Source organism: Dromaius novaehollandiae, chromosome 11 (assembly GCF_036370855.1).
Source record: "Dromaius novaehollandiae isolate bDroNov1 chromosome 11, bDroNov1.hap1, whole genome shotgun sequence".
Taxonomy (NCBI): Eukaryota; Metazoa; Chordata; class Aves; order Casuariiformes; family Dromaiidae; genus Dromaius; species Dromaius novaehollandiae.
In genome coordinates this window covers 5396541-5416053 of record NC_088108.1, presented here as the reverse complement: position 1 = coordinate 5416053, position 19513 = coordinate 5396541, and the positions used below count along the sequence as shown (strand labels likewise).

At 42.8% G+C, this 19513-nt stretch overlaps 1 long non-coding RNA gene across 3 annotated transcripts in view; it reads left to right on the top strand.

Moving 5' to 3' along the window:
- LOC135329535 (uncharacterized) overlaps nt 1-18267 on the top strand; it is a 34197-nt gene extending 15930 nt beyond the window's left edge. For all 3 annotated transcript variants that reach the window (XR_010390999.1, XR_010390998.1, XR_010390997.1), the window contains 6 exons: nt 5208-5326; nt 6703-7140; nt 11050-11259; nt 12685-13341; nt 14572-14645; nt 15632-18267. This is a non-coding gene — a long non-coding RNA (uncharacterized LOC135329535). The remainder of the gene's footprint in view (nt 1-5207; nt 5327-6702; nt 7141-11049; nt 11260-12684; nt 13342-14571; nt 14646-15631) is intronic.
- The last annotated feature ends 1246 nt before the right edge of the window (nt 18268-19513 follow it).

Below are 19513 nucleotides of genomic sequence, written 5' to 3'. Positions count from 1 at the left end.
GCAGACAGCAGTTGAAATCAATTCCTTCAGTGAGGACTTGTTCTTTGTTTGCTTCAGCTCTGTCTGAGGAGGAGGTGGCCTTGCTCCTGATGTCCCCATGAGGGATGCAGGTTTGTGTTGTCGCTGTTTTTAAAGCCATATGGTTTCCTTAAGTTCCTCACTTAGAGTTGACCTAAGTGAGAGGGTTAGCCCCCAAACACGTGGGGAGTGAAGCCGAGGGCGCATGAGTGAACATGGGAGGCACTTGTTTGGGGTGCATTAGTCCTAAAACCATGCTGAGAGGAACAGTGTTGTACAGTATGTTCCCTTGTGTCCTTCCCGTGATTGTGCTTGTGTCTGATTTTGATTTGAGCAGGTGAATGACTCGATAGACCATTAGTGAGTGCTTGACCTACAATGTTCCCTATTTCCCTTTCCAGCTCTGACACTCCCTATAATTTATGTGGCAATTACACTTCAGTTGTAACTCAATTCCTGGTTTTGTTCTTTTTACAGAAATTAGCACTGAAAGGCATCGTAGTGATGGAGGGCTTGGAGTAACCACCAAGCTATTTGTCTATTTAATAAACATTTTTCAAAGATATCATTTGAGTGGCTGGGAGGACACAATAGGGCTAGCTGTACTTCAGAAGTTTAGCGCTGTTTTTCAGGCTGTTTGAATTTTAGGCTGCAGCGTCAGCATTGAGTGACACCGCTAAAGGACTGTGAAATGGAGAGCTAGCCTGTTCCCCCTCCTTATTCCCCCTGCAAAATAAAAAGCAGAGGAGAAAAACAATGCTACTCTGACTTATTTATCTTTATCCAGTTCCTCTGTCAGTAAGGGGTGAAGCAAAAAATTCAGAACAAAGTAACTTAAAAAAATCAAAGGATTAAAACCCTATGTATGTGATCCTGATGAATTGGATGATTCAGAAGATGTTAACCAGAGCAACAGCTGTAATGGAAGGAGAGCCTGTAACAAACAGGTTTTCTGATTTATCGGGGTAATCAAGCATAGAAGTGGGCAGGCACTGGGTGGTACAGAATACCAACATTTTTTTTGTGCTGCCTGGGAGATATTTGAACCTCTAGGGAAGAAGTGCCTCCCCTTAATCCCCCCTGAAGATTGTGTGTTGTTTTTTTTTCTTTTTCCTTCTTCCTGAAAATGAAAGCAGGGCACCAACATTTCCCTGAATCTCATTTTAAATCTTCCTAAGTTTAAAATAGTTCCTGCTTGTTTATTACTGTTAGTAATGTAACTGCCCTCATAGGACTCGAACGCTACTTGTCAAAGAATCTATTCCCTGACATAAGGGAGGTAATAAGGGAGGGTGTAAATCTAGAGATGCTAGGCTGGTTAGAGAAATGCAACAAATGCCGTATGCTGTTTTCAATGTCATTTAGTTTGGTAGCACTAATAGTCCTAAGACTTTTCCAACCCCCCCTCCCCCCCCCCCCAAAAAAAACCCCTAAAATAACTTTTAAAAACCAACTCGACTGTTGTTTCCCTTACCTGCTGCAGCAGTGTCCAGTCTCCCTTTCGTATGTAAAATCAATGGGAACACAAGGCTGACAGAGTTCAACCTGACTTGACCATGTTCATGTTCTTAACTGATACCAATCTTCATTCAGTTTGGTGGGACAGAGCTTTCATCAAGTTTGGGCCTTTATAAGACAAATTATGCTTTAACGTGCTTTGCCAGTTTGCATGCAGGCAGTGTGCCTTGCGCTATGGGCTTTGTAATGATGCTCCTTGAAATCCCTCAGGGAGTGCGCTTGCTGAAAAATACCAGGTCTTTGTAGTTATCAGTCTGGGTATTTTCACATGCAGAGTTGCTTTCTTCTCAAGATCAAATCCCCAAGTCCTATCCACTCTTCATGGGGCACTGCAGTGCTTTTGAGCTTATAGATGTCTAGCTGCATCATTTATTTGTTGCTCTTTATTACTGCTGGGTATCTTGCAAGGTTCCCCCTGCAGCATGAAGAGCTCATTTCAGTTCCCTGTGGGGTGGTATGATGAGTCTGGCTCACACCTGTATGACACAGGACCTTGCAAACTGCCTCTGCACGACACCAGCCATAAGTAAGTGGCATATGTAAACTCTAACTGTGTGTGAGATTGGAAGGGAGAAAGCAATGATTTACCTTGCCCCAGAGTTTTGTTTTCATCTGTATCACTATTTTTTTTCCCTTAGTCTTACGATCTTTCTCAGTGGCACTTTTGACTGTTTATGTTTCTTAAGAAAATAATTTTCTTCTGCTTGTTGCAAGAAGTTCATGGGGCGCATGGTATTTGTTTGTTTTCCTGACATGGTTCCTGAGCCAGAGTGAGAAAATGTTGATATCTCTTGAGATGATCATCACTGAGAAATAGTCTGCCTATTGTGTGTCACTGCATTATCCCCAGATATTCTCCTTCCTTCCTTTCTTCCTTCCTTCCTGCCCCCTTAACCAGGATTTTAGTGGTTTTTATTTATATTTATTTATTTATTTTTAAATGTCTATAGTGTTGGGATAAATAATTTCTCTGCAAGCGTTTCAAGGAAATTGTTACTGGGTTGTGAGTTTGCTGAGTTGAATACTGTTCCTCTTCCCTGACTGGGTGCCAGCTCACAATCATTGCCCGTTCTTAGCTCTTGCCGCTTGCTTTTACTACTGTTGGGTTTGCTACTGCTACTGTTGTTAGATTAATATATGCCTTAGCAAAGCAGTGCTTAAGGGCCCAGTCACAGACCGAGACTCCATTCCATTAAGCACAATCCAGTATCTACCTCAAGGAGAAAGCTCTATAAAAATTGCATTGCAATAATATTGCAGAGCATCCAAACAACCCAAAAATTAAAAAGCAAATGAAGAGAACAGACTGCCTTTTGTGCCTTCAGGTGGAGCAAATCTGGGCTTCAGTACGTATTTTTCCTGTGTTCATGATTTCGCAGCTGAGTGAGTCCCATCAGAGCCACTTTGCCAGCTTTTTACCTGCCCCAAGATACTCCTTTCTCCCCTACAATTTTTCTGCTTCAAGTACCCCCAGGTCAAGCCCCTGAATCCACTGTTGTTCCCTGCTTGGATACAGCTGCTGGATCCCTCTTCACTCCCAGGCTGATGTTAGCACCAGCTCTTGCCATCTCACGGGCTGTTCTGCTCAACCGAGCCTGCGGATTTGTTCACCTCTCACTGCAGAAAGCAATTCCCCATCTTCTGGGGCACAGCTCTGGTAGCAATTCAGCAATTAGCTCTGGTAGCAATTTAAGAAAACCTGGACGCCAGCTGGGACTTCCAAGGAAGAAAAATAAGTTATGTCTGAGAGAAAACAGGTGCACCACAGCTCTGGGTTTGGTGAGCTCTAACAATACATCTGATGAAGCAGCAAAAATATTTTGGGTAACCTTAAGAGAAGCTGTCTCCTGCACTACATTATCATTAGTAATGGCACATTCCTGGTTTCAGCGAGTATATCATGGATGTTTATTTTAAGGAGAAAGGGCGCAGTTTATTTTGCGCAGAACATGTTTGGGAGTGTTTGTCATGATGTGTCAGTGACAATCTGAAAGCCCTGGTGTTGCCCTCTTTGCATATCACTGCTTGACTCCCTTGGCTCCCATCCGTTTGCATTCTTTGTATTGAACGTGTCTCCCCCAGTGAAATGTTGATAATATTTTTAACAAAACTAGACCTCTTATAATTGATATCTGTAAGAAGCAGAGCTCCGAAAGCATGTTTTAACCTGTGTATTTTGTAAACACAACATGAAAAATTCACAGAGAATTTCTGTTACGTCCTGAGGCAACTGTGAATCTTCTCCAAAGTGAAAGCTAGGGAGTTAGGTAGTGTATAAGGAAGAAGAAGGTGAACAAAGAGAAGCCCAGATGGGAATGCACTAGTAACTGAACTTGCAGTTAGTAGGTCTTGTGCACCCAGCAAAAACTCTTCCACTGTGGCTACAAGGCAGGCTCCCTGGTGGAGGCACCATGGATACTGCCAGAAGGTTTTACGCCTGTTTGGGTACTTGACCTCCCTGAACAGCAGAAGATATACTGACACGGCCTCTGTTGCCAGCACAGACATAGCAGTCCCAGGAGTGTACCGGTGTCAGCTCCCGGATGAGCGTTTTCCATGCCCTGAGCTGACCTTGGCTGTGCAAAACTTTGGCAAAGCTTTACAGCGTAGACATGGCCTAAGAATTTGCCAAATGTAGTTTTTAATGAGAGCGCCGAATGAGCGCAATGCACAGCCAGGTCGGTAGTGCCCCGCGGGGCTGCGGTCCTAGGAGTGTGCTGTGCTGCAGCAAAATAAGCCGGGGATCGTTTTCATCCCCCTCGCTGGCTCGACAGAGCCCGGCTTCTCTGGGGGCGCAGCAGGGAGAGGCTCTCGCCCAGGGAAGCTCCGAGACCTGCCTTTCCCTCTGGTTTTTCAGTGGTGCCTCTCTGCAGTGACCAGGCACCGTCCTTATCCGTGTGCCTCTGGCGCACGCAACGGCAGCGTCCTCAGTCCACGGCGGCCTGGAGGCAGGGATGCAAAACGCTGCTGTACCTGGCTGTGGAGGGTTGTGCGGTGTAGGCCCAGCGCAGAGCTAGGCACGGCCCGCGTCGCGTGCTGGGAAGGAGCTGTCTGGGCTGGGGAGGCTGCGGTGGCAGGGAGATGCGACACCGCCGAAGCGCTCGCTAGTGCAGAGGGACCACGTCCAGGCAAGTACTGCGGAGAGGAGGCTCAGCCGTGACCCTCCCCTCTTGTTACGGAGGCTTGGCGTAGGATATTTTATGTGGGAGTCCAGCACCGAGACGCTATAATTTGGGGGCACTGTGGAGCAAACCAGTAAGTGATTTCTGTTGTAAATATGGTAATTCTGAAAAGTGTATTTACTGGTTTGACCAGGTTTCATCTCAGGTGCTTGAGGTACAGGACTGGAAGTAGTTGCATATTACTGTATTCCCCTAAAATGTTGCGATGGCACCATTATAAGTATCAGCAAGTTCTGTACCTCTCTGGGTAAGTTAACATTCATGTCTGCACAAATGTGTGTGTCACATCATCCAAACACACAGTTCAAACGCGCTTACTGCCTCGTGATTCTCAACATTTCTGCCATAGGAAGCATAAAGAAAAGATTAACAAGTGGATTTCTAAAGGACTCTGAAGAGTTGTTCTGATTAAGATGAGTTTTTGGACAAGAGTGAGGCTTTTTGGGTTTTTTTTATTAATTTTTTTCAAATCCTTTTGTTATCTGCTAGAAAATCTGCTCACTGCTCTTGTGGCTGGTGGATGCGGAGCAGAAGGCACCGAGCTGTCCGCTGGAAGGAAGGCGCTGACCTCTGGGTACGGCGTTCCTGTGCTCAGCACCTGCTGGCAGGTACATCACCTTTTACGTGTCTTGGGAACTGACGCTTCATTGAATTTTTTCTCATTTCTAGATGTATTTTTTTCTCCTTTCACAGAGCTTTTTGTTCTTTTAGATTGATTTGATTATAGATCAGAACTATTGGAAACATATGGTTTGAGAGACCTCCTGGATGTGCGTCAGACCGCAGCCAGCAGGTTTGTCTGTCGCGTGCTGACGCAGGTTTAAACTGCAAGGGGAGCCTCACGGGAGGGCAGAGAGCTGCAGTTCCACAAACCGAGCTCTCAGGCCAAAATCTGAGAGCTTCAGAGAAATTAGTTCTTCTTCATCAAGGAGATAAGAAAATAAACATTATCATTCCTTGGCTCCAAAACATTTTTATTCAGCAGAGTGATTTCTGTTTAGAAAGACATTTAGAGCTCGCCTGCTTGGACAGTAGCTTGCCCTCTGACACTTATCTTTAGACTGTAAGCAATAATAAACTAATGCTGTTTGCTTTGCAAAACTTGGAAATGTGTTGAGAGATGATACTATGCTACAAACATAAATTTAAGCCAGAAGGAAGCCCTAGAGGATGGGAGCGCAGCACTGCAACAGGCTAAGGTATACATTAAGGAGGAAAAAAATTGAACTCTACATTAAGGAGGAAAAAAATTGAACTCAAGTGCTGCTTGTGTGGCTCCCCCTTCTCCCATTGCTGCTCTGTGAGCACAACCTAAAACAGATCCCCTGCTGATATGGAGGTCACACAGTTTATTTCTGTCGCGCTCACGCGGGCTGGTCAATAACAGGGCAGCATGAATCAGAAGCTTATTTTAACACTGAAAATGTACGGTGTTATTTTTGTTATGACAACATCCAAAGACCAGTCCAAATCAGGGCTTCATCTATTGCATGTTGAACCTATTACAAGTTGAACACGTTGTGGTGTTGATTCTCTGAAAAATTTTGACCCAAGAGGTACCGAAGGAATGCAATAAGCAGTAGGAGGGGAAGGGAGGACGAAGGAGCTGAAGTGTTGGGTGGTCCACACAATGCTAGAAAAGAGAACAAAAGGCTGTACTCTTAAAAACTGTCACTTATAACTATATAGGCAAGTAATTAAATGATAAGACTTGGAACAGAGGAAAAAAACTTCTTTGTTTAACTAAGCACTGAAGACATCTGAAAGATTTTGAACTGATGTGGGGCAGGAGTGGGAGGAGGCAGGACAGGCAGGTGAGCAGATTAGCAGCATTGCTGCAGCTTGCCTGTATAGTCTTTATTTCCTCAATTACATTTATTTGATGGGATACTGTTGATACAAGCGCGGTCTGGAAAATAAAATCAACTTATTTAAAAGGACCTGGCTATATAAGAAATATTTTATGCCCCCGCTGTTTTTTCAGGACTGGTGACCTACACATGAAAGCCTGACTGATGGTGGCTGCCAAATAAACTGGAGAAGAAATGAAGAAATGTTTCATGCTGAGGATATAAGACGGGGAGGAGAGTGAATGAAGCTAGATTGTGGCCTAGTGTAAAAATCCTCCTCTTTGTCACTTCTTCTGCTTATAAAGGCAATAGTGTTTTCTGCAGGATCTCAAATGAAAACTCGGAGATGAAAAGTCAGAAGGGCATTTAAGTGACCTTCTGAGCTTGGATGCTACTGCCGTCTCCTGAAGAAAAAACAGATGCTTAGTCAGAATCATAAAATTATAAGACTAATGATACTCTCCTTTAACCTGGGCGCTTCCACTGGAAGAGGAGCAGGACACTCGACATCTTCCTGTCTGTCCCTGGAAACTCTGCGGAGTTGGAGGCAGTATGGTGGAAACCTTGGTTAGGTACGTAGCATCCAGCAGCTTCACAGGTGAGCTTCCAGGAGCACTGCTTTTGCAATAAAAATAGCATTTGTATATGACTTTGTGATGGGACCCTACAGTGAACTGTTTGGGTTTTGTCTGTGAAATTTCTAGCCGGGTGGTCTTGCAAAGAACAAGCACGTGTCGGAGCACTAAGCATTTCAACCCTAGGAGAAGGAAAAAATATTTTAAGGGAAATCATATTTTGGGCCTAGCAAGTTTGACATTGACTAGTGCTGCCAGAGTTTTAGCTATTATTGAGTTAAGCAAACTTTTCCATCAACTTCCAGAATCATCTGGAACATTCCCTTTTACGTGAAATAAATGCTTGCAAGGTGCCAGGTGACTGACAATGTTTGCTGCGATGTGGACAGCGGAGGGTGTCTCAGGAGACTCTGCTTTGTTTTGCTACTGTAGTTTCCAGTAAAGATTTGGTCAAGACTTGAAACTGTCTCAAATGGTGCATTTTGCAGCTTTAAGTTAAAATTCAGACCTGCCAAAATCAAGATTGCTAGTGTTTCTGGCTGAAACAACCTAACTTTTTTCCATCGTGATTTGCACACCAAGTTATGGATGACCATTTTATCTCTCTGGCTTTAGAAAAGGCAAACACTATCACTTCCGAAGTGTGGGGAGAAAAATCTACTAAAATATTAGTGTGACTTTTCAAAGGCTTGCAGATTAATCTGATATTGTACAAATAAACACTAGAAGTGTAGGCCCTAGTGAAAGGATTTACATCCTAAAACAGACAAGCCACTGTTTAGGTTTTGAAGAAAGGGTAGATGTGGAGAAATTAATGATTTTGAGGAGGAATCTATAATGAGAGGGCATCTGGCAGACAAAGTGAAAGACTGTTGAAATAGAGAGAGCAGCAAAAACCCAGTGACAAAATAAATCAAGGAAGAAGCAAACTAAAGGAGGAAGAACTGGGAAGACCAGAGAAGGAAATAAAAGTGGAAAAGGCAACAAGGAACCTGGAAGGGATCTCGGAAAGGTTGGTAGCTGATACTGTGGAGTCACGAACAATTTCCTGCAGACGAAAGACACTGCTGCAGAGTCACTGAGCATGTGCTTTTCAAGGTGTGGGCTGCGGGTTGCCCCAGTGCAGCACCGGCTAATTTTGTTAGTACCGGGAGATACTTACATGGAGTTGGGTCTTCAGTGTTTTAAGCTATGCCCCCGACCCTTCTGGTTCGCACGGTTCTGCAGAAATTGCGGTGGCCCTCTGGGCAGGGTCAGCTACGGTGCCCGCAGCGTTTCAGCTCTCAACTTCTTGAGTCTGCTGAGTACCTGAGACACTTTGCAGTGGAACTGGTTTGATTTTAATGTTGCTTGTACTATACATGGAATATTACTTGGAAAAGCTTCTGGGTATAGGGACGTCCTATTCTCGTGGAGTAAGCTTGCATGTGGGGAGTAGTGGAGAATAAAAGTCACTGTCATTTTAAACGTGAACTGCAATAATGTTTGTTTATGTGACCAGGACCGTGACATCCCTGCTGCGCTCGCGTATGTGCGTGTGTGTGCATGCACACATCACACACACGTTTATATAGTTACAGAGAACCCTAATGGAAACAGCATAAAAGTCATAAATAATGGCTCTAGCTTGCTATAGAGTCGTCATCTGGTTAAGAAACTATAATTTATGTATGTCTCCATTGTGTGTATGTATGCACACATGCACACATGTATTTTTATATATATATATCTCATTATATATGTATAACCCATTATGTAGAATGGATTTTTCTCATAGTAGTTAACTTTTCCTTTCAGGTCTTTTAAATACTCTAGACTGTAAAGTGTAAATAATAATAGCCAGGAGTTTTGTTTTCTTCATAGGAAACTTTTATTATTCTTTTTTTCTCTTTCAAGATGTTTCATTTGTTTTGTATGTTAACAAAAAACACACGCATGGTCTTGCAGAGAGTGGAGCAGAGAAGACCCTGTTGATTTCTGGAAAAAAAAACAACAGCCCAAAACTCTGCATTGGTAAATGAATGGAAAAATTACTAGAAGAATTATCTTAGCTATGCCTTTTTGAAAATGTGAAAAATAGGCCAATATTTAGATTTTTAAAATCAAGTTAGTTAAATTAGTTAAGTCATTTAGTCACTCTTATCTTTTCCCAGCTGAAATCTAGTTAAACAGATTTAATTTTTTTTTAAAGAAAAGAAATGCATTTGCAGTGTAAAACCATCAGATGCATTTTAACATTGCTGCTTTCTAAGCAACGGAAATGCAAGTTTATGAAGAAAAATATGACTGATATTAGTAATTTCAAGTAGCCTTTCTTCTATGTATTATTCTTAGCTGAAGATGGTATTATTATTCATTCTTTTTCTAGTTATAACATGGCTTTGTGCTTTAACTGTGCAGAGTAGGAATTACCATGCATTAACTGAATTCCATGTATGTGGTGCAGCATTGGCACAGTAAACACATATATGCATATAAATTGTGGACCAAAACAAGAATATTTCTTCAGAATAATATTAAATATGACCACACTGACACTGCATGGAGATTATTTGTGCCCTGCTATTAACCACCTGTGAATAAAGGAGAAAAGAGCCAGCAAAAATCTGAATCACCCCGCTGAGTCCTTCAGGAGGACCTGCTGCGACATGCAGAGGAGCCGAGACCAGCGCTGATGGTCTTGTTCTTTGCACGTTAGTTAGAGTTTGGAGATTCCCCAAATGAAGCAGATCGCATCTGCGGGAAACTCTGAGATGAAGGATGTTAGATAGAAGGTACTCCTTATTACTTCTGTATTAGCTATTCAAGGAATTAGTCGCTATAAGGAAACTTCAAGCAGTGACATTGGACAGACAAGCATATTCACTTGAAAAATAGCCAAGACATGAGTTAGGAAAGGGCACATTCCTGAAATTATGTTGAAGTGCTGCAATGCCAGATAACCTCCTGGAACAGTCATGGACAGCAGCCAAAGGGACGTGAAAGTCGGATAAATTAAGGAAGCATCTCAAATGGATCCCTCACGAGAAGAGCCAGTCTAGTTTTGAGCGTCAGCAAGCGATGTAAAGCTCACGGGAGCAGTCACTGCATAACTTGTGCAGTGATACTGTAGTCTCCCAGGCTTGTGTCAGGGTGGAGAGGGGCTGTGTAGGAATCCTGCACTGGCAGGAGTAGGAAGAGATGCACCGATTGACCTCGTAGGTATTTCCCCTGCTCATCAAAAAGGCATAGGCATGGGCAAGTCATGGGGAGCGCTGCGCTGCTAAATTGCCTTCTGTCTAGTTATAGCGTCTTGCCTTCTATTTTTAAGTGCTTCATGGAAGTGCTAAGGGAAAGTAATAGAAAAGACAAAGAATGTAAATATTATGGTTCAGGGATATCGGCCCCAGTCCAAGTGCAAAAAACTGCCTTTCGGTGAAAGCCCTGAGGGGCTGCTAGCTCAAAGGATTTCAGAGATGTAGACAGGCAGCTATGTGGTTTACCTCTTCCCTGTCAGTCGGAGATTTCACTGTCACCTCCTGTTGATGGCAGACAAGTTAAAAATAAGGAAGAGCATCCCTCCTAAGCAGTTCAGAGAGGGCCGAAACACCAGCAAGGGAGGGCACAGCTGCAAGGTGACAGATGCTTCTTCAAATGACTGGAAGATTTTTCTTCTGAGAGTGGGAGTATCAATGTAGAAAAAGTTTTTGCTCATGTCTCTGACCTTCTGATGTAAAAGGCTATTTCAGTGCATGATAAAATGCTTAGGAAAAAACCCTACAGTTTGGGGGCTCTATTTTAGGAGGATTTTTTATTCTTCATAAATATAGTGATCTTAATGTTATGTTTCAAGATTAAAGGGCTACTCAGAGATATGTTAGGACTAAAATGTGCGGTAGATGTCACTTGTTATTTTGCTTTTTACAGACTCTTGTATGAGTGGGAATGTCTGTGAGTTGGAAAAATATTCAGAAGACCTCTGGAAGCTGCATATTTGGATTTAAACATGACCCTGCTGTGTTTAGTGTCAGGGCTGAAAAGTGACCCTGGTATGAACAGAAAGTGAAGCAGAAAACTACAGTTTGACTTCTCCAACTCGGCAATGGGTGAAACCAACCAAGACTCTCAATGGAAAAGGTGAATGCTTAAAAAGTTTTGGGCTTAATCTGAATTTTTATGTTAAGGACATAGGTCTAAAACTATACAGTTTGCTACAATAGCATCTCGTCTGTCTACATACTAGGAAGACACCTGAGTAGATTATATTCGATGAATACCTCACTAGAGAAACGCAAGCTCATAGATTTTGTTACTTTTCTAATTTATTTCTCTCACCTGGTTCTGCATAAGCTCTCTGTGTTGGCAATATTAAAATATTTTCTAATCTATGATTAGTGCATCGTAGTAAGAGGAAGGAAAAGAGTTGGCATGAATAGCGGGTATGTATTTTTCTTTTACGTCTCAGCCAGGCTTTTGTCAGAGTGGCGGAGCTGAGATGGGTTAATACTCAGGCTGCTGAAGTTGCAGTCTGGTTTTCTAGTTTAGAAGAGCTGGATGACAGAAACGGTAAGAATAATTGTAAATTTTGGGTGAAAAAAAAAGAAAATTGAAGAGAATCCTTGAGACTGTAAGGACAGGCCTAAAGTAGTCCTTAAAAAGGAAAAACAGCTTTCGCCATTATTATAGTCCCAGTTTGAGCATTTTGCTCCTATTTCAGTGAATGTTTTTCTCGCTGATGCACTGTTTAAACTCGCCTCATGATATTTACTTGCCATCTAGTTCCAGTCAAGGAAATGAAGAAGACTGAGGTATAATCAATGAGCTACCCTTGAGAAGATAAACACTGTTATACTTTGTACCAGCGGCTGGATAAAGCCAGCAAAAAGGATTAATTCTTTAGTTGCAGTTCCAGATTTTTGTGCAGGATTTTTGTTGTTGTTGAGAGGTTTTGAAATTGAACCTTACGAGAAACCAAAGCGGAGACTGTAATGCCTTCTAAGCGCTTTAGATACTGTAATTCCCTCCTCTGACCATTTCTCCTTCCAGCATGTACCTCTTTCTCCTTCTTCCCCTCCCTAAAAACAATAAACCAAAAATAACATTTAAAAAGTGGAAATTTGACAGTCTGACTGTGTCATAGCCCACAGTCACGTTGGTGTGATCTGCTAGGTGTCTTCATCCGCTGGCCCTCAGTCTTCGTTATGGTGCGACACACCCCTGTATGCAGTCGGCATCAGAAGCTTTAGATTGAGAGGAAATTTGCAGCTCCTCGAGCAGAATGACTTTGCCCCAGGGTTCCCCACGATGTGTGAAATAAGCATTTTGGTGGTGAGGATTGCTGTACTTCAGACAGTTTAGCTCCCTTCCTTCCTGGCTGACTGTGTTAAAAGGATAGTATGGGATCTGCGGCAAAAGGGAGTTTAGTCTTGTCAGAGCCCTTCTCATCTCTGGGAGACCTTCATGGGAAAAAAGTTGTGGGTGAGGGCAGAAGATAATGTGGGTTTGGGGCAAAAATTGGCCCTAACATATGTTTCTTGTTTTATTTTATTTTTTTTCCTGTAGAGCTTAATGGAGAGGAACATAGGAGACTTAGTAGGAAGTATGCACCAGAGTGCTCTGCTCCTTCACCACAGACTCTTAGAAGATTGTTTGCTTCTCTCATCCCTAAAAATAAAGGTGGTGATCTTTTATCTCGCTTCTTAGCTAACCTGTCACGAAAGGCCACCTCAACATTTGAGAAGTACTGAGCTTATTTTAAAAGCATGAAGTCTTGCAAAGGATTACATTGGAAGAAGGGCAACTGGGCTGGAGGGCAGGTGGGCTCTGAGGAGCGTTAACAGCTGGAAGGAGAAGACAGGGAAGGAGAAGGCTCCCCCACCTGCTAAAGGGCTGGGTCCCGAGGACTGGTCCTGTGCAAATGATCAGAGCTCCCGAGTACTGGCATTTACACTGTGCTTCAAGTGAGACCAAAGGGTGGAAATCTGGCTATCTGAGTTATTTTTGGATTTTTATTATGTTCAGGAATTAATTTGGATGACAACAATGGTGTTTTTAGTGCAACAAGTAGAATTAAAAAAAGCAGTCTGGCAGAAGATCTGAGAAGCAGAAGATGAAAATAAATAAAATGGAGCAGCAAAGAATGCAGAAAGAAAGAGAAAGTGTTCAAAGGCATATAAATGTGATGAGGGCTGGAGCCAAATTCGTGTACAAACAACAAAGGTACAAATCCCCTTTCCTCCTTTTCTCTTTCCCCCCAGCAACATGCGTATGCAGCCCCTGCCCCCTCCTGCCTTTCCTCTCCTGACAGAATTGCAGCAAGGAATTGAGGGAAAAGGAGGCAGATGTGATTACGTGGGAAGTTGCTTTGCCACTCATTTGCGAATGGGAACCACATCATCATATGCAGTTTCTGGGAGGGGGATTTATTCTTTCAGGGTTTTGAGAAAGACTTACGATTCCACATGGATTTACGCACAATAGCTTTCCTGTCTATATTCTTTATCTTTCCTTGAGAGCTCTCTGACTAAGTTATTTTCCTCCTGGGATGTATAAAGTATACTCTCACCTATGCTGGGATCAGAGAGTTGTGAATACAAAGGCCTCTGCTGAAGACCTTTTGCAAATATTGTCCATTCCTATCAAATTTCCGCTGGAGCTCATCTCTAGGGCCATAGGCAGGTTGGGTGATGTGCTAGGGCATGATAAACTCAAAATGCAATTGCTGTATGCTGAGAGACTGCTCATAAGAAGTTCACACCAAGGCCCTAAACTACCAAGCCATTTAAGCATATGTTTAATTGTAATGATTTTTAAGTCATCTCACTGAAGTCTATGGTACAACACAAGAGCTTACAGTTGAAATCATGCTGAAGTGCTTTGCTGGCTTAACGCCCAACCTGGCTTTCAGCATATTATAGGCAGCCTTTCCTGGGATGATGGTGAATTAGAATTGTGCTAAAGTGTTTCTAGCAAGATGAAAAATGACCTCCCATCTAAGGGTTTTATTGCTTTTTCCGCTTTCTATGAACTCAAAAATGAGGCCATTTCTGTGAAAAATGGCACTTGAGAATATGAAAAATCCAGAAGAAATGGGGACCCCTTTTCTAACAGAAGTTGAGTGCATGGTGAACAGTCCTTTCTGGGAAAAACTGGTATTATGTCTGCAAGTGGTGGTCCCGTGTAAAGCTTTGGGCCTGCAAAATGAACTAAATGCTGTGAACTAGGTTCTAGTTCTAATCTTGATCTAAATTAGATTTACCTTAGGGCTCAAATCCTGTACCGAGGTCTGTGTGCCTGGCCATCCATGACTGCCCAGGGCTGGTGTGAGAGGGCTTCGGAGATGCCTGTGGGTCTGAGTGCCCATTTGCTGATGGGGGTCTATGTTTACAATGAGGTCATATGTATATATTGTTCTTAGTGCCGGCTAACAGTTGTCTTATAATTTCTCAGGAAGGAAGAGCTTAGTGAGTCCCCCCAAAATCCTGCTCATGAAGAGAAGCGGGTCGGTGTTTCCAGAACAGAAGGTAAGTCATGGCCAACTGTTAAACAGGATCTGATAGTTACTGCTCTTCTCTGATCATTTCTGCAGACCCGTTTGTCCTTCTCTAGGCAAGGTACTTCTGAACAACCATATTCTTCCATAGTTTGTAGTTGCATAGGTTTTATTCCTTGAGTGGACATGCGCTTTCTTTGCAAGCATCTGCGAGTTTAAAATGGTCTTACTTTCAACACCTTTGCCAGTTGGATTTGATTGTTTCAAGTGGCAACCGAAGAGGGGGGAAAAAAAGGAGCATTACAGTGGTTGGAGCGGAGTCACTGAATATCCAAATATTCAGATTTTTTTTTTTTGTGCATTATTTGCTTGAACCGTTTTGGAATTTTTTTGATTTAATTAGTCATGGAAAAAAATACAAAGCAGCAAGAGCAAAAAAACAAAAAAAAAACAACACCCCCCCCCCCCCCCCGACTGCTTCGGAAATGGTATGACGTTTTTTCTTTACCTTCGACTGTATATCTTGCCTGTGCTTTGTTGCCAACAATTGCAAAAGTCTTGCCTGTGTCAGGAAGGGGGATGAGGGCACTGGAGAGATGTTGACTGTTTTATTTATGATTATCTTGGTAGCATTAAATAGCACACTGTACTGTCCATTCTGGTATCCGATGACTTTTGTGGCGTTGAGTCCAAGGGCAGAAACCTCAGCAAGGGCAAAGAGCGCTGGCTGCATTTTGCAAACATCTTTTGTCAGGCAACCTGTTCCCCGGGGTTCGGCGCCCCGCCAAGCCCTGGCTGCCGGCGCGGCCCTCGCTCCGGGCGCACCCTCCGTGCACATTCTGCGCATACCACAAGCGACTTTGCTTATATAACCCGCGCTGCGCTGCCTTCCTCTCCCCGCATAGGTGAACTGCAGGCTGCCCTTGCTTAAACAGCACCACCGTCCTCAGCCACCGGCCGGGCTCGCTTTACATGAGTCAATCTTAATTTCTGCTTCCATTTCTCTTGTTCCAATAGTTAAACACTGAGGTCTCAGTTTGGGAGAATTTCTCTACAGGGCAGAGCTAAGACAGTTGTCTAACTGCTGCAGAAGCTGAAGTGATTTTGTATGTTCCTGTGCTTTCCTGAATCTGAATCCTGAAGGCTGTTCACTCTGAAGAACTGCGTAGCAATCTCATTCGGCAGTATCGGTGATGGGAGGTAGGAGGTTGCAGGCTGGAGCTCAGCACTGGAGTGTGCTGCTGCTGCTTGCATTGAAATTCCTTGTGCTGGGCCAACCTGCGCACCGTCCCGAGCCACCTCCTCTCCCTCTGCGTGGCAGAAATGCTATCGCCTGTCTTGCAAATAACGGAGATCCTCACAAGAAGAAGAGGTGCTTCAGGTGCAAAGTGTACCTACACACATTTAAAATACTACAATTATAATAGATTTGTCCAGGACCTGAGGTCAGGTTTCAGTTTTTCTTGCCAGGTCCTGGTGACTTCATAATAGTGAGCTTTTTTGTATTTGAATTGCTCCATCAGTGGTGTCAATAATTAATCAATAATAACTAGTAATAAACTATCATACTAATAGTGATGCTGTCAGTGTCAATGACATCAGTAAGTACAAAATCTGCTCCTCAAAGGCTGGTTGCACAGATAAAGGGAGCGCAGGTTTTATAAGTCCGTGTTCTAAAATAAGGTTATTCTGTTTTACTGGTTTAGGATTTTTAATTTGCAAATTTGGTTTCCAAATATTTTAAATGTCACCTTTAACTATTATCAGATTCATCTGTAGAAATTTTTGCTGGTACACATAGGATGGTTTTCATTTTCGAAGCTGCAGAGCATTTCTGGCTCCTGCTGAAGCCGGTTGGAATTGTGGGCATGCAGGAACTTTAGGAATGAATTGTTAGTTGTTGTTATTAATTTATTTGGGAAACACAAACAGTATGACTCACTATTAACTCATGTCTTGAAAAATGCTGTGCTCTTTCTTGACAACAAGCTTAGTACTGGAAAGTGTGGCCTTCCAATGTTGTAGAATTTGAGCAATAGTATTGTAAATGGGGACTTATTTCACTAATTTGCAAAGATGTGAACAATTGGTAGTATGCAACAGAGACTAAACCACAAAAGTTCAAAATCATCTACTTTGTGACAAAACCTCCAGAATATGTCTGGGTGACATAGGACATGCATAAATATGATGTCACCAGCTTAAAAGCATGTCTTCCTGAGGTTTTTGCATTGGTTCCTGACCTGGCGTTTTAATTTGATGTCAACTATTTGATCGTTATATCCTGTTTCCTTCAAAATCTTTGGCTAATTTACGTTCTTTTGCTGTAATTTCCATTTTCAAATTTTTGATAAGTGTCAGCCAATGCCTTTTCAGACATTTCCTCTGTATATAATCCAGAGAGCTTCTTAATCATAAGTCATATGTGCAGCAATATGGTTTTATGATTATTCATGTCTTTCTAAAAGCCAAAGCCAAATCTTAATTTGAGAGCACAATAGTTGAGTCTTCGAAAAAAGAGAAAGAATAGTAAGTCATTTTGGACTCAACAGTTTCCTTAGCAGCCTTTCATAATAAGGGGCTCTGTAAAATACTTCTCACTCTCCGAGTCTGTCACCTGCGTGTTGTTGGATGTGCCCTTTTGCTCTTGTGACAGTCTTTGCTTAAGCAAGCTCTGTACTGGAATCACAGGGGACTGTTATAAAAAGCTAGCGATCTGCATAGGTGATCTTCTTGACTCCTCTTTGATGCCTTTCCCTTTCGGAAAGGCAGCTCTTCCTTTGGGAGAGACCTGCATGTGACAGAGTCCCCACAGTTTATGGTGTCTTCTTTGCAGGTGGCAACGTTCCCAGTACCTATCAGCGCTGAGTGCCGTAAGCGCCAAATTTCGCATCTATCTCCTTAGCGAGAATTATAAACAGGAATCAAAACCAGTTGCGTGAACGTGTTCTGTAAGTAAGCTGAAAAGAAATGCCTCCTGCCTGTATGTACTGTAACTCCTGTGTCTAGGTGCTTGCATTGATACGTTCTGTTTGCTGGTTATAAATCTGAATTGCTGTGTCTGAAGATGTTTACAACTAGATCATCCAGTATACAACTATTTAGAAAGAGAGAGAGAGAGAGATCATCTAGCACAGGAAATACTTTCTTGGAATGAAGAAAAAAACTGGAGAAATGGACTGAAAAGGCATTACATTTTGCACTGTTAAATGTTCTAAAAATAAACTGGAAACATAAAAGTATCAGATACATACTTTTTTTTCTTTTCCTCTCTTCTCCTTCTCCTCAGACATGTGTACTCATAAAATTTAATGGAGTGGAATTGCCTGAAAGAAGCGGACCATTTTTAATATACCTTTCTGTGGCTCCTTGGTACATATGTGAACAATTTTAACAAAAAAAAAATGTTGATTCGCAGTGATTCTTAGACGTCTTGTGGTTGATCATCTGTACAGGACAGATGGATTCGGTCACTGTAAGCCAAATAAATAAATTAGCACTATCTTTGAAATGTATAGCCGCACTTGGCATTTGCAGTTACCGTACACCCTCCCCTCAGTTCAGATGCCTTCACCTATACTGCTGAACTGGCCTAACTTTATATTCTGTTTGGCCTTGAGTTAGAACAGAGGACCACCTGCATGAAAGAGATGTGAAATGTTATGCGTGCCTTTGTAATGGGATAGAGTACCAGAGTACCAAGTCTGCAAATATTTTACTGAGCAGGTCATGTATTAAGTAAAGCACTGAAAGGTAAAATGATAAATGATGAGGTCATCGTTTTAGAGCTGGTGTCCAGGTGGTGAAAAGCCAGAGGGCTGAGATTTAGAAAAAAGTGACTTCCTGTAAGCTTCACTGACTTGGTGCGTTGCCTTCGTTGTACAGGATGAAGCTGTACTGTCTCGGCTAGCTTTATGGCCTGTTTGTGTATAAATCTGATTATAAAGCAAGAACCTTGTAAAGGAAGGATATAGATGTGCTTTTGACTGTCATGACTCATCTTGTCAAGTGGCTCATGGGTTGCAAATATACTCTCTGTATTATGCTATGATTTTACCTAGTCTGGTGTAAATGTTTGTGAAATGCTTTAATTAATTCTGTCCCTACAAGAGGAGTCATGGAGGCTATATTTAGATATTTTCACCTCTCTTTCTTCCCCCATTTTTTAACCCACAAGCTGAATATTGGCAAGTACCTGAGATCCCCAAACCAACCCAGCAGTTCCAAACTCGCTGGAAAGAAACTCAGCAGAAAACGGTCCCATCTCGTCCTGTCCTTCTGGGTTAGCTTTCTGCCAGGTGAGTGACTGCAGAGGAATCTAATAACTGCAAGAGGAGATGGAGTGAAGGGCACTGGATTGCATCAGGGTCGTCATGCAGCTTCAGCATTGCTTTTGTTGTGAGGTGTTGTTAGTGTAACTCAGAAGGAAATTTTGCTTGATTTGAAATTACCTCTCTCGTTTGCCACTGTTCCTTTAGTTCAGCGTGTGATCTAGGTGCCCGGGTGTGAGCACATGCGTTTAGACTGATGTGGGTAGCACAGAGGTATGGGTGGAGGGCCTATCAGCCAGTTTTCAAAGCTCTCGTTTTTTGTGAACTATGCAGCAAGCTGCTTTCTTCTTTCTTCTGCCCGCGGCAGTGGAACATCAGTCAAGTGTTTCCAGAGTGAGTCAGTTGTTTGCAGGCGGTCTGGAGAGCGGCGTGTGCTCACCGAAGGGCCAGCTCAGGGCCGGGCTGGCGCGACAGGGCATGGGCAAGCTGGGGGACCCAGCTGGTCCTTCCGAGGCAGCAGCCTAGGAGCAGGTAGCAAAGACAGTCTTACAAACTGGCATCATTTAAATAGATACTTTCAAGAAAATAATTCAGTCTGAGTAATATGCATATGCAATTACTGCCCGTA